General features: G+C 41.0%; 1 pseudogene; it reads left to right on the forward strand.

Annotated features, from left to right (window-relative positions):
• The window catches only part of LOC124775964, a 56,198-nt pseudogene extending 50,524 nt beyond the window's left edge, over window positions 1-5,674 (forward strand).
• The last annotated feature ends 6,511 nt before the right edge of the window (window positions 5,675-12,185 follow it).

Here is a 12,185-nt window from a genome sequence, read left to right on the forward strand (position 1 = left end):
TTTATGTGTTTCATGTACGGAGAGGGCGGCGCAACGAACGGGGACAGCATCTTCGTTGCCGCGACCAGAGAGGAAATTGCTGGCCGCTATACGTCGCGGGTCGACAGCCAAGGAGCAACAGAAGATCCTGGAACCGAGTTGTTGCGTCGTGCTTCTAAAAATTAAAAATTAATTTTTATACTCTTTTTGTACAACAATGACGTCATATAGAGCTTAATCTTATTGAAAAGTCAGTCACTAACTCTCAACGCTCAAGTTCACATCTGTATGTGTAGGAAGCTAATAAAATAGTGTTTTATTTATGAAGAATTATGTGAACGGATTAATAATATATTTGACAAGATTAGTGATTCTTACGGCGTTCACCGAAACTTTGAATCTCAAAAGTTTATTTAATGCGTGATTCTGATATCGATTAGATCAAGATAACGTGTGTCAATATAATTTCTGAGGAGAAACAAACGAAATTTAAATCGAAGAGTTTACAAAAACCAATTGGCCCAAGTGATGTAATTCTTTGCATACGACTCAACTGATGTTTTACAGTTTCGTTCAAGAACCATTCTATGAAAATTTAAAAAGAATATGAATCATTTTGAAGTGGGTTGTAACTGACGTGGGTGACGAAGTCTGCACATGGTCATATGTCTAACGAAAAACTTACGTCGTTACACTACAACAGGTCGAAGAGGAGGAACTAATTACCGACCACGGTCTCCAGACTTAACTTCTTTCGACTTCTACTTGTGGAGGAACTTGAAAAATGAAGTTTCTCAACAGAAGGCACCTGCTCTGAAAGAGCTTCGAGGAACCATCGAGGCGTCCTGTGTGGCTGACATTCCGGCAACACTGACAGCCGGAGTGCGATGAACTGTTCAGCGGCATCGATGTTGTTTGGCTGCCAATGGGCGTCACTTTCAACATAGAAAATAACCTCCCCACAAGTGCGAGATTGGTAACGGTATGACATTTTGTTCTGTTAATATTGACTATCAAAGTGTGTCTACATTTGTCTGGACCCCTCTGTGGAAGTAGCTGGAACCCGAGAGAACGCTGGTCCTACGTAAAATAGCTAAATAGGTCTAAGGCTTCTATCCAGTCACTCGTTAACCAGTGTGGAATGGCAGCAGAAGATAACAGAAGCAAAACCGAAGTTTCAAATTTCACATTTAAGAAACCGTTCACGCAGGAGAATCGGACAAACATACCATCGTTTGACGGTCACACAGACTCACACACGGAGGAAATGATAATAAGCATCGATAGTGTAGACAAACAACTGAAAGAGTTGAAAGCGGAGAAGTCGCCAGGTCTTCACGGAATTTCATTCCGGATTTATAAAGAGTAGTCTACAGCACCGACCCTTCACTTTGCCTGCATTAACCGCGAATCTCTCGCTCAGCGCAAAGTTTCAACCCACTGGAATAGATCACAGGTGACTCCTGTATAAACGAACGGCAAAAGAAAAAACCTGCAAAACTACATCCTATTATCTTTATCATCGGTTTGCTGCAGAATCCATTAAACATATTCACAGCTCGAATATTATACATTTCCTTGAGAGGCAAAAGTTTCTGTCCACAAATCAGCACTGTTATAGAAAGCATCGTCCGTACAAAACTTAGCTTTCCCTTTTCTCGTATGATATACTGCTAACTATGGATCAAGGGCGACAGACAGATTCCATGTTTCTAGGCTTCTGCAAAGCATTTGAGACGATGCCATACTGCCAGCTGTTAACGAAGATTTCTTGGTACGTGAGTGGCTCGAATACTTCTTAAGTAAGAGAACCCAGTATGTTGTCGACGGCGAGTGATGATCAGTGACAAGAAGTGCCCCATGGAATGTGACAGGACGGCTGTTATTTTCTGTATACGTAAACGGACACGGTAAGCAGTCGTCTGAGATGTTAGTTGATGATGCTGTGGTGTACGGGTGAGGCGTCGAGGTTGAGTGCCTGTGGGAAGATACAAGACGACTTGTACAAAATTTCTAGTTGGTATGATGAATTTTAGCTAGCTGTAAATGTAGAAAAATGTAAGTTAATGCATATGATTAGGAAAAACAAATCCACTGGGTTCGAGTACACCATTAGTAGTGCGCTGCTTGACACTGCCACGTCGTTAAATGTCAGGCGTAACGTTGCAAAGTGACGCGAAATGGAATGAGCGTGTAAGGATTGTAGCAGGGAAGGTGCGCGGTCAACTTCGGTTTATTCGGAGAATTTTAGGAAGTGTGGTTCAGCTGTAAATGAGACCGCATGAAGGACACAAGCGTGACCTATTGTTGAGTACTGTTCGAATGTTTGGGATCGGCACTAGATAAGATTAAAGGAAGGTATCGAAGCAGTTCAGAGAGAGGCTACTAGATTTGTTACCCGTAGTTTTGAACAACACGCAACTATTACGGAGCTGCTCTGGGGACTGAAATGGTTATCACTAGAGGGAGGACTATTTTCTTTTCGAGGAGCACTGTTGAGAAAAATAAGAGAACCGGCATTTCGTGAAAGGACCATGAAGATAATATTAGCGAGATTAGGGCTTATACGGATGCATAAAGAATGTTGTTTTTCCCTCGCTCTATTTGTAGAACAGGAAAGGAAATGACTAGTAATGGAATAGGGTACTCTCCGTCACGCCCTTGTACGGTGGTTCGCGGTGTATGTATATAGATGCAGGTGTAGAAGCTATGAGATTAGAATACTTTTTTTCCAAGTACGGAACAAAGAGAACGTTGTAAATAGAATACCCTATGCACTAGAGAGAAAGTAAGGTGATAATAATTTCGTTCTACTCTGTCAATATGTAAACTACTATCGTTTCAACTGAAACGTTAAAAGGAACATGAAGATACCGTACATGTTAAATGCTAAAATTAAATTGAATTTAGATTAATTACAATAAAAATTAGGTTAAATATCCAAATATTTAACATGTATACTTATGGAAGTGTCTATGTGACAATACCTTCGTAATTCTGCCGACAATGTACCTCATGTGTTAATTTCAGAATTAAAACAAGCTCTGGAAGCATGGTTATAATATTATGATTTTACTGTTAACAGAATCTTCCGTCAGTTCTTCGTGGAACCACATTATAGTAAATGAAAAGCACCAATTTGCTTTTGTACTACAACATTACTTTGATTGTTAACCGGTTTTCGGCTTACAAGGCCATCTTCAGACATTTACTGAGAAAGATGCCCTTGTAAGCCGAAAACCGGTTAACAATATAAGTGATATTGTAGAACAAAAGCAAACTGGTGCTCTTCATTTATTATGATTATTCTTTTATGGTAGACGAAATCGTTACTTTGTTAAATCTTAATGAAAACCTAGTTTAGATACCATGAGTAGCTCACAAAATAATTCAGGACAATCACTACACCAGTTAACAGAAACCAAATAGACATAACTTTATAAAATAATTTTATTGCGCGACGCTAATACTAGTTCCCAACTAAGGCGGGTAATAAGAAGACTTCTGTAGTACATTTATTTTGCTTCAAACAATATTTACTGTCTTGATGGCATTCGTGAAGACACTTTCTGTAATATAATACCGTTACTGGGCTAAAGATTTCCGTAGAAACATGATTCAGTGCAATTTGGACTTTTAGAAAGTTTGTCCAAATTATTTCAGTACTCAGTAGGGGACCTCATACTCATAACAAACGGTCACCTTGATCTCAGAAAGTGCCAGAATCTACACTGATAGCGTTAAATACGTGTTTGAGCTTGTTTGTCGCTAACGTTTTGGTCTCTTGTTAACAGCCGTGTCATCGCCATGTACCTCGTCTCAAAGTATGCGAAGGATGATTCTCTCTACCCGAAGGATGTAAACAAACGTGTTCTCGTCGACCAAAGACTATTTTTTGATCAAGATTTGTATCAGAGAATTGCGAGTATTCTTGTAAGTATTACGTCATTAACCTTCTTACAAATGAAAAAAAATCTCTGTGCATATTTTAATTCTGCTTGTGAGAAAACTGAAAGCAGTTGTTGGAACCATGCTGTTTGCGTTAGCGTAGATGGAGTCAAGTTTTGCTTCCTTCATGATTTCTCGTCGATACATTCCCACAGTGTTAGAAAGAAACGCTTTTCCAATCAACAATGTTTGCTTGAAGATGCTAACCAGGTTACTTTGCTTGTACACTTGAGTACATGAGTATTTGTTAAGATATTTATATTCGGGATGTGATTCCTCATGTCCGAGGCAAATTACAGCAGAATTTCTAAGACAATGAAAACGTGGCTTTCAGTTGCCACTAATTCTCACTCTCAATTTCTCAGCATTAAGAGGACAGTCGCCACCGGGATTAAATCAGAAATTTGTGTTTAGAGATGAGCGCTGTCCGTAAACAAATTCTCCAATCACCCACCGTCTTAATTAATCACTCCTTAACAATGAGCACTCACAGGCATGTCAAATATCCATGAGTAATTAGTAAACAATCCTGGATCCTGGCAAAACATTCGGGCATTTTTTTTTGTTGGGTGTTGTGCAACGAAGAAGTTCATTAAGTTCTTATAGCCTTCGAGGCGTAATCAGTGCCACGTAAATCTAAGTGGAAGAATCAGCAAAGATCAGCGGAATGAGGACACAAAAGACAATGGAAACCTCTGCATTAAAGACACAAAATGCCCTGTTTGAGTTGTGTGTCACAACTTACATGAACAATATTGTTTATATGTTCAGAATTTTAAAACGATGTATACATCATGTTCATAATTTTTAAATGTGCTTTGGTTCTATTTAGTGATGAGAAGGTATGTGGGCCCCGAGTATAGCAAGACATCATCTAGCCCAGGACACGCCTCTGTGATGTGGCCTATACTATGTTTTCATGCCTTCTTCCTCTTTTATATGCCATGTTCTTGCCAGTTCGTTGCAACTATTTGCATCTGAATCGATTTTAATCTCACGCCAATAGCTGCCAAAATTGCATGGCAAGCAGCCAATATTGCATGGCAAACAGCCAATATTGAAAAAGTGAACGACAACTTGGAAATGTTGAATCGAATGTTGGCTGGCAAACAGTGGCTAGCAGGAGACAATATTACACTTGCTGATTATGCTGTCGCAGTTTCCACAAGCATTGGAGGTGAAGTGGAATTATAAAAATGACTTTCAGAAACCGAAAAAAATATGAACTACCCCTAAACTTTTTAATTGTAATGTCGAAAGGCTATTTTGTTCTGACGACTTATTGGAAATATTCCATTTTTGCTTTCCTAATCATATCAATTAAGTATAATTTATGTTTCTTCAGGTCATCCATTACATTTATATAGCTCTTCTTAATGTTTCCGGTTTTAAAAATTGAGACTTTTCCAACACTGGATATCTTACAAAGACTCTGAAGTGCTGGGTTGAAAGAGGCTCAGCTAAATTATCGTAATGGTAGCTTGTCACGAACAGATACAATGCCTGAGAAATTCAGAAACAAAAATTAGTTAATTTATTCAATCCATTTGATAATATTCATGAGTTCTTTTCTTTTCGAAGTTGTTACCGTTATCTCTTTTTCTAGTTTGATCCAGAGTGAGGGATTGATCCTACTAAGCAGCCCAACATTAAGCTGTGGCTTTCACGTGTTGAAGGTTCTCACGCAAAATACGGAGAGAACCTGAAAGAACTTCGCGAAGCGTTGCAGAAAATGAGGCAGAAATAAATGCATTTAATATGTACGAATTTTGTGTATGTGCGAAAATAGTAAAAATGTTAAAACAATTCTGTATAGTAACGTCATTATTTCATTAACATGCACCATTACATCTAAACAGTAATTCTCATCTCTTCCTTGTTTCTGTCAGCTATGGCAACGTTCAAAACAAAATTTGACAAATTCTGTGTGCGATTAACTACAGAGAAATTAGCATTACTTTCTTATTCATTGAAGGGGCCCTTTGAATGTGAAAGTTTCTTGTAATTGTTCACTTCAATAATTTTCAAATACAGTTCCGTGTTAGATAGTTCATATCCATATTTTATCAAGTGATAAATAAACGTAGAATGGCTTTCATACTTCCTGCTTCTTATGTGTTCTTTATATCTAGTTTTGCAGGCATTATAAGATACACTGATTTGCATGCTTAACATTCTAACTGGTATGTACGAGCTGCTTGATGTTTGTGTGGTTTTGCCTGTTGATGTTTGTAAATACGACGACAGTGTGTTTTTTGTTGTGTCGGCTATGTGTAAGACCTTTTTCATCAGTATATCCGCTGTTATGTGAGTTGATTGGTCTTAGCATATTAAATTTCATCATTTCTTTTTGTTAATCATGTCATGGGCGTTTCTGTTTTTATGTTTGTATGCACTGCAGTATCTGTCATGGTTGTGGTGTTTTTAGTATTTGTTTTCTCTGGTTGTTTTCATTTTTCTTTAGTTGCGTTTTGATTTGGGATTGATGTTTGTTTACAAATTTGCGTAGTAACTGAAATAAAAATTAATGGTTCTTTTATCCCAAATCAAAAATAGTGTTCTTACAAAGCTAAATATTCGTTACTAGTCTAGAAAATTTCATATAGCCTCAAATGTTTCTAATTCATAGTTTTCGGAATAATGGTACGTCTAGGACAAAAATATCAAGTTCATAGATGAGTGTTCAGCCTGTCTCACTGCCACGCGAAAGACCAGGGCTCATTCCCCGAACATTGCCAGGGATTTGTCCTTTCCTGAGGAATGAGATGTGTTTCTATCTAAAGAGCTACGTAACTGTTATGTATCAGCTCCAAGATCTTGAAAGCTGACCAAGACCAGGAGACTGGTGTCCGTTCCCATTCTTCCCCCCCCCCCCCCCCCCCGCCCCCACCGCACATCACTTACAAATGACACCACATGTATGGCAGAGTGGCGGGTCGGTATTGTGTGGTCCTCAGAGCGTGACCGCGGAATTACTTTTGACATGAAAACGCCTGTCCGCTCGGTGGTCGAATATTCTTGTGTGACGAAATACCGTCTGATTTGAATCGTTTATAACTATAAGACTAATAAAGGGTAAAGAACAGTTGAGCCTATAACGGATACATCATGTCTGCATGTGTTTGTAGTGCAGCATTTGTTTCGCCTGTGACGTCATCCTACAAAAGCGCGTGATTGGTACGAGTCAGATTCGTGTAAAGTTATAAACTGCTGCAGTGTGGAAGTCATTTAGCTAGAAAAGCGATTAGGTTGTGGTTGTGAGGAGCTTTCGGATCACTGCTAGGATACAAAGTGAGATAATAAAAACATTTGCCACAATGTAAGTGGAAATCGATATTGAACTGAAAATTACAGAATAACAAACGATAACGCCTGATAAGACTCGTAAATGTGCTCGGAATTATAGAAACACAAGTCAGAAGAAAGCTTGCGTCGAAAGGAATCCAAGAATCCTAAAACGTCCAGTGCCGATACTACAGCGTCGAAAAATTAATGAAGAAACGGCGCAAATCGATTACGTAGCTGGCCGGCCCATAGGGCACAGCGGCCAGCGACAGCTCAACGGTCTATGGATCATGAGGAGGTCACATTCGACGGCAATACAGAAACAGTGAAATACAGGCGTAGACTGAAACGTGACAGCGCCAGAATAATATGTATCATTACCATTAAATAACGTCGTGGTGCCATCCGACGCTGACATCTCGGGCATCAATGGCGCTCATCGATGTAGGGTGCTTCGGCAGACTTTGCTGTTATCGAAACCCAGCAGGCCGGGTTGGCCGAGCGGTTCTAGGCGCTACAGTCTGGACCCGCGCGACCGCTACGATCGCAGGTTCGAATCCTGCCTTGGTAATGGATGTGTATGATGTCCTTAGCTTAGTTAGGTTTAAGTAGTTCTAAGTCCTAGGGGACTGATGACCTCAGAAGTTAAGTCCCATAGTGCTCAGAGCCATTTGAACCATTTTTTTAAAACCCACCACAGATACACAGATAGATAATTGCTGGAAAGCGGCGGGTATTCGCTTCGCTAAGGCTTTCATCGTAAACGAGTTCAGTAGACATATGGATGATGATTACTGAATTAACGTGAATATTAAGAAGTGGCTTACACACAGGTCATGATATCTCAGCAGAGTGGGTCGTGAGAATTCTGTGAAGAAATGGCTACAGTATCTCGTTATAATCCCACCCTGTCGACATAACATCACAAACTACTGCGCTGCTTTGGAAGAGCTTAATGAGCAGGCGCCAACAAGGAGTGATGCGCCATTAGAGACGCTAAACAACGTAGTCAAGTCTGCGTGCTAACTGACCAGACGAAGGACACTTCTATGGAACGAGGAAACCATGACGGACGATGAACGTGAAGCTGTGCCCATTTAGGCTTCCTGTTCCTCGTTTGTGACAGTACATCAGCCAATCAGCGCAGCGGTCACAAATATCTGTAGGTGGCATTGTTTTATATGAAGTATCAAATCTGCGGACAGCTGTCAAATAGTGCATAGACGTGACAAGTCAGTACTCATCCACAAAGGAGTCTTCAATACCGACGGCGGTAAAGCAGTGCTGAATGACTTGAGGCTGGCTGTGTTCAATATGTTGCCCATGAGATTCCTGCCCCTGACATTCAGCGTTATGTTTCTCGCATTAGCAATGGCCAGTTTATCTGCAGTGCCTCAGGAAATCGTTGTAGCACCTTATGATAGTATTGCTGGTCATATGTGGTACCTAGGGGAACAAAATTACTGCACACCAATCCGTCCATGGTGAGTAAACGTCACTTCAACATTCGTCCTCACCTTTATTGCCTTTCCCGTTGTGATTGAGCAGTTCTCCAATGGCACCATTGTGGCTCTGTTTCTGTGTCATGTCCATATGGTTCCTGCCACAGGAAGCAAAATGTTATATCTCTGCGTTATTCTACCACGTTTGTAGCCGTGGGTTGGGCGATCACATGAAACAGAACTAAAATACTGTGAACCAGCTGAAACTTTCTAACAGATTACGGTTGCATTGACTGAGTCGGAAGAAAGTGTTACAGAGGCCTGTAACGGGAAAACGCAGCGGTCGCCGGCCAAGATTGAGCAGCAACAGGGAAGTAGGCAATTTTGTGACATTTTACAGTTCCTAACCCGGAGCGAATTACATACTTTCATCCGTGTGCTTTGGTAGTGTAGCTTTTGAATTTCTGCAGTTCTCGCGGTTTCGTTCATGTTGGAAAGAAAACCAATTTTTATGGCTTTTACAAGTTGCCAATCAGGGCCGAATTATTTAGTCTAAACTGTGTACTTTGGTATCTTAGTTTTCGAATCTGTGAGTGTTAATCTAATTTATTAGACACAGTTCTTTCGTCAGCGTCTACAGTAGAATAATGCAGCTTGCGTTGACAGTCCTTTCTGCTCTGTAGTGTAGTTTTCCAACGTCTTTACTATGGATAGGGACTGTGACTATTGTATGTGGATGCGAGCTGAATAGGTAAGACTCCACTCTCAGCTCAGTCCAGGCTGTGTTGGCTTCCATTACCCACAGCTTGAGGCTGCAGTAGATGGATATCACTATTGTGGGGGGGGGGGACCAAACTGGCGTCCAGCCGCACGACCAACGAGTCCGCCGATCGGTCCGCACCAGTGGCCAGCCCAGTTACTGCTCACATGGATGCTGATCCCTCACCTGCGGTCGAATGGGAGGTCGTCTCGGGGCGTGGCAGACTGCAAAAGACTTCCCGGGGGCCGAATGTTAGGCTTTCTCGTTTAGTCTGTCAGGTTCTAGTTGCTGTCTGCGGCTGGCGCTATCCCTTTGCCGGATGCAGTCGCTTGCCCTGTTTCAGAGGAAACCTCTCAGCCTTCAAGATCAAGGCAGTCACAGAGGGTGGGATTGTTGGTAGTTGGGACCTCCGACGTTAGGCGCCTCGTATGGAATTGGCTGCCAAGGAGGCGAGGTAAGGCGATGTGAACTCTTTGTGCATACTGGGTGGAGTCATTCCAGTCGTGGAATGGATCCTTCTGGCTGCCATGAAAGGCACAGGGTGCAGCAGACTGCAGGTGGTGGCTTACGTCGGAACAATGATGTTCGTCGCTTTGAGTTGGAAGAGATACTCTCTGGGTTTGAGAAGGCTATCTTAAGTGGCTAAGGCTGCCACTTTTACTTGCAAAATGAAAGAAGAGCTCACCATTTGCAGCATACGCGACACGACTGATTACGGACTTCTGCTACCAAGTCGAGTGGAGGGTCTGAATCAGACGTTCAGACGGTTCTACGGCCGTGTAGGCTGCAGATTCCACGACTTACGCCATAAGGTGGTGGGTTTTCGGGTTCCGCTTAATAAGTCAGGAGTCCATTTCACGCAGAAGGCGACTACACGGTTATCGCGGGCTGTGATATGGGAACTGGGCTGTTTTTGTAGGTTAGAGGGTCTCGGGGAAACATAAAAAGAGCGTCAGTGTCAAAGGGTTCAGGTCGAACATGGGAAGCACGTAGATGTAGTAGCCATCGGTATAACAGTTGTAAAGTGTGGTTATTTGTGTTGGAAAAGTACCAGAGCTCCAAGCGCTAGTAGAAAACACTGATGCTTAAATCGTTAAAGGCATTGAAAGCTGGCTAAGTCGGAGATAAGTACAGCCGAAATTTTTGCGAAGGACCTAATGGCGTTCAGAAAGAATAGGCTAAATACAGTTAGCGATGGCGTGTTTGATGCTGTTAGGATTAGTTTATCTTGTAGCGAAATTTAAGTAGATAGTTCCTGTGAGTTAGTATGAGTAAGAGTCATTTTTGGCAACCGGCATAAAATAATAACTGGATCCTTTTACCGACCACCTAACTCAGATGACTCAATTGCTGAGAGGTTCAAAGAAAACTTGAGTCTGATTTCAAACACCTACAGTTACAGTTGGTGGTGAGTTAAGGTAAGTGTACCCTTGATATGTTGACGAAAATACATGTTTAACTCCGGGGATACGCATAAAACATCACTAGAAATTGAGCTAAATGCATTATCTCAAATTTATTTGGAGCACTTAGTTCATGGACCCACACGAATAGTAAACTTTTGTGAAAACACACTTGATCTCTCAGAAACATATAATCCTGAGCTAACAACGAGCATCAAAACGGCTACAGGAATTAGTGTACATAGAGTTGTCGTAGCAAGACTGAATACTGTAACTCCCAAATCCTCCAAAAATAAAATGAAATATATATCTATTCAAAAAAGCAGATAAAAATTCGCTTGATATCTTCCTAAGACGCACTCTCCACTCCTTCCAAATTAACAATGTAAGTGTAGAGCACATGTAACTTGAATTCAAAGAAATAGTATCGACAGCAATTGAGAGATTTATGCCAAAAAAATTAACAAGCGACATAGTTGATGCCACGTGGTGCACAAAACATGTCACAGCACTGTTGCAGAAACAACTGAGATGCATGCCAAATTTAAACTAATGCAAAATCCCCGCTCGATATTTAGCACGGACTTCAATGAGAGATGGTTATAATAGTTTCTACAATGAAACTTTGTCTCTCAACCTGGCAAAAATTCGAAAGAGATTCTGATGGTATGTAAAGTATGCTAGCAGCAAGACACAATCAGTGCCCTCTCTGTGTGATAGCAATGGAAATACTATCGATGAACGTGCTGCTAAAGCAGAGTCACTAAACACAGCCTACCGAAATTCCTCCATCAAAGAAGACAAAGTAAATATTTCAGAATTCGAATCAAGGACAGCTGCCAACATGACGAATTTAGAACTAGATATCCTCGGAGTAATGAAGCAGCATAGACCACTTAATAAAAGCAAATCTTCTTTCAGAGCATGCTGATGTAATAGCTCCATACGTAACAATCATATACAACCGCTCTCGACGAAAAATTCGCACCAAAAGACTGGAAAGTTGCACAGGTCGCATCAGTATTCAAAAAGGCAATAGGAATAATCCAATAAATTATAGGCCCATATCATTAACTTTGATATGCAGTAGAGTTTTATAACGTATATTGCGTTCGACCATTATGAATTACCTCTAAGTGAACGGTCTATTGGCACAAAGTCAACATGGATTTGGAAAAGATTGCTGTTGTGAAACACAACTAGCTCTTTACCGCCAAAAAGTGTTGAGTGCTATCAACAAGGGATCTCAGATTGATTCAGAAGGCCTTTGACACCGTCTCTCACATGCAGCTTGTAATAAAATTGCGTGTTTATGGAATATCGTCTCAGTTATGCGACTACATTTGGTATTTCCAATCAGAGAGGTCA

Source organism: Schistocerca piceifrons, chromosome 2 (assembly GCF_021461385.2).
Source record: "Schistocerca piceifrons isolate TAMUIC-IGC-003096 chromosome 2, iqSchPice1.1, whole genome shotgun sequence".
In the NCBI taxonomy this organism is placed as follows: Eukaryota; Metazoa; Arthropoda; class Insecta; order Orthoptera; family Acrididae; genus Schistocerca; species Schistocerca piceifrons.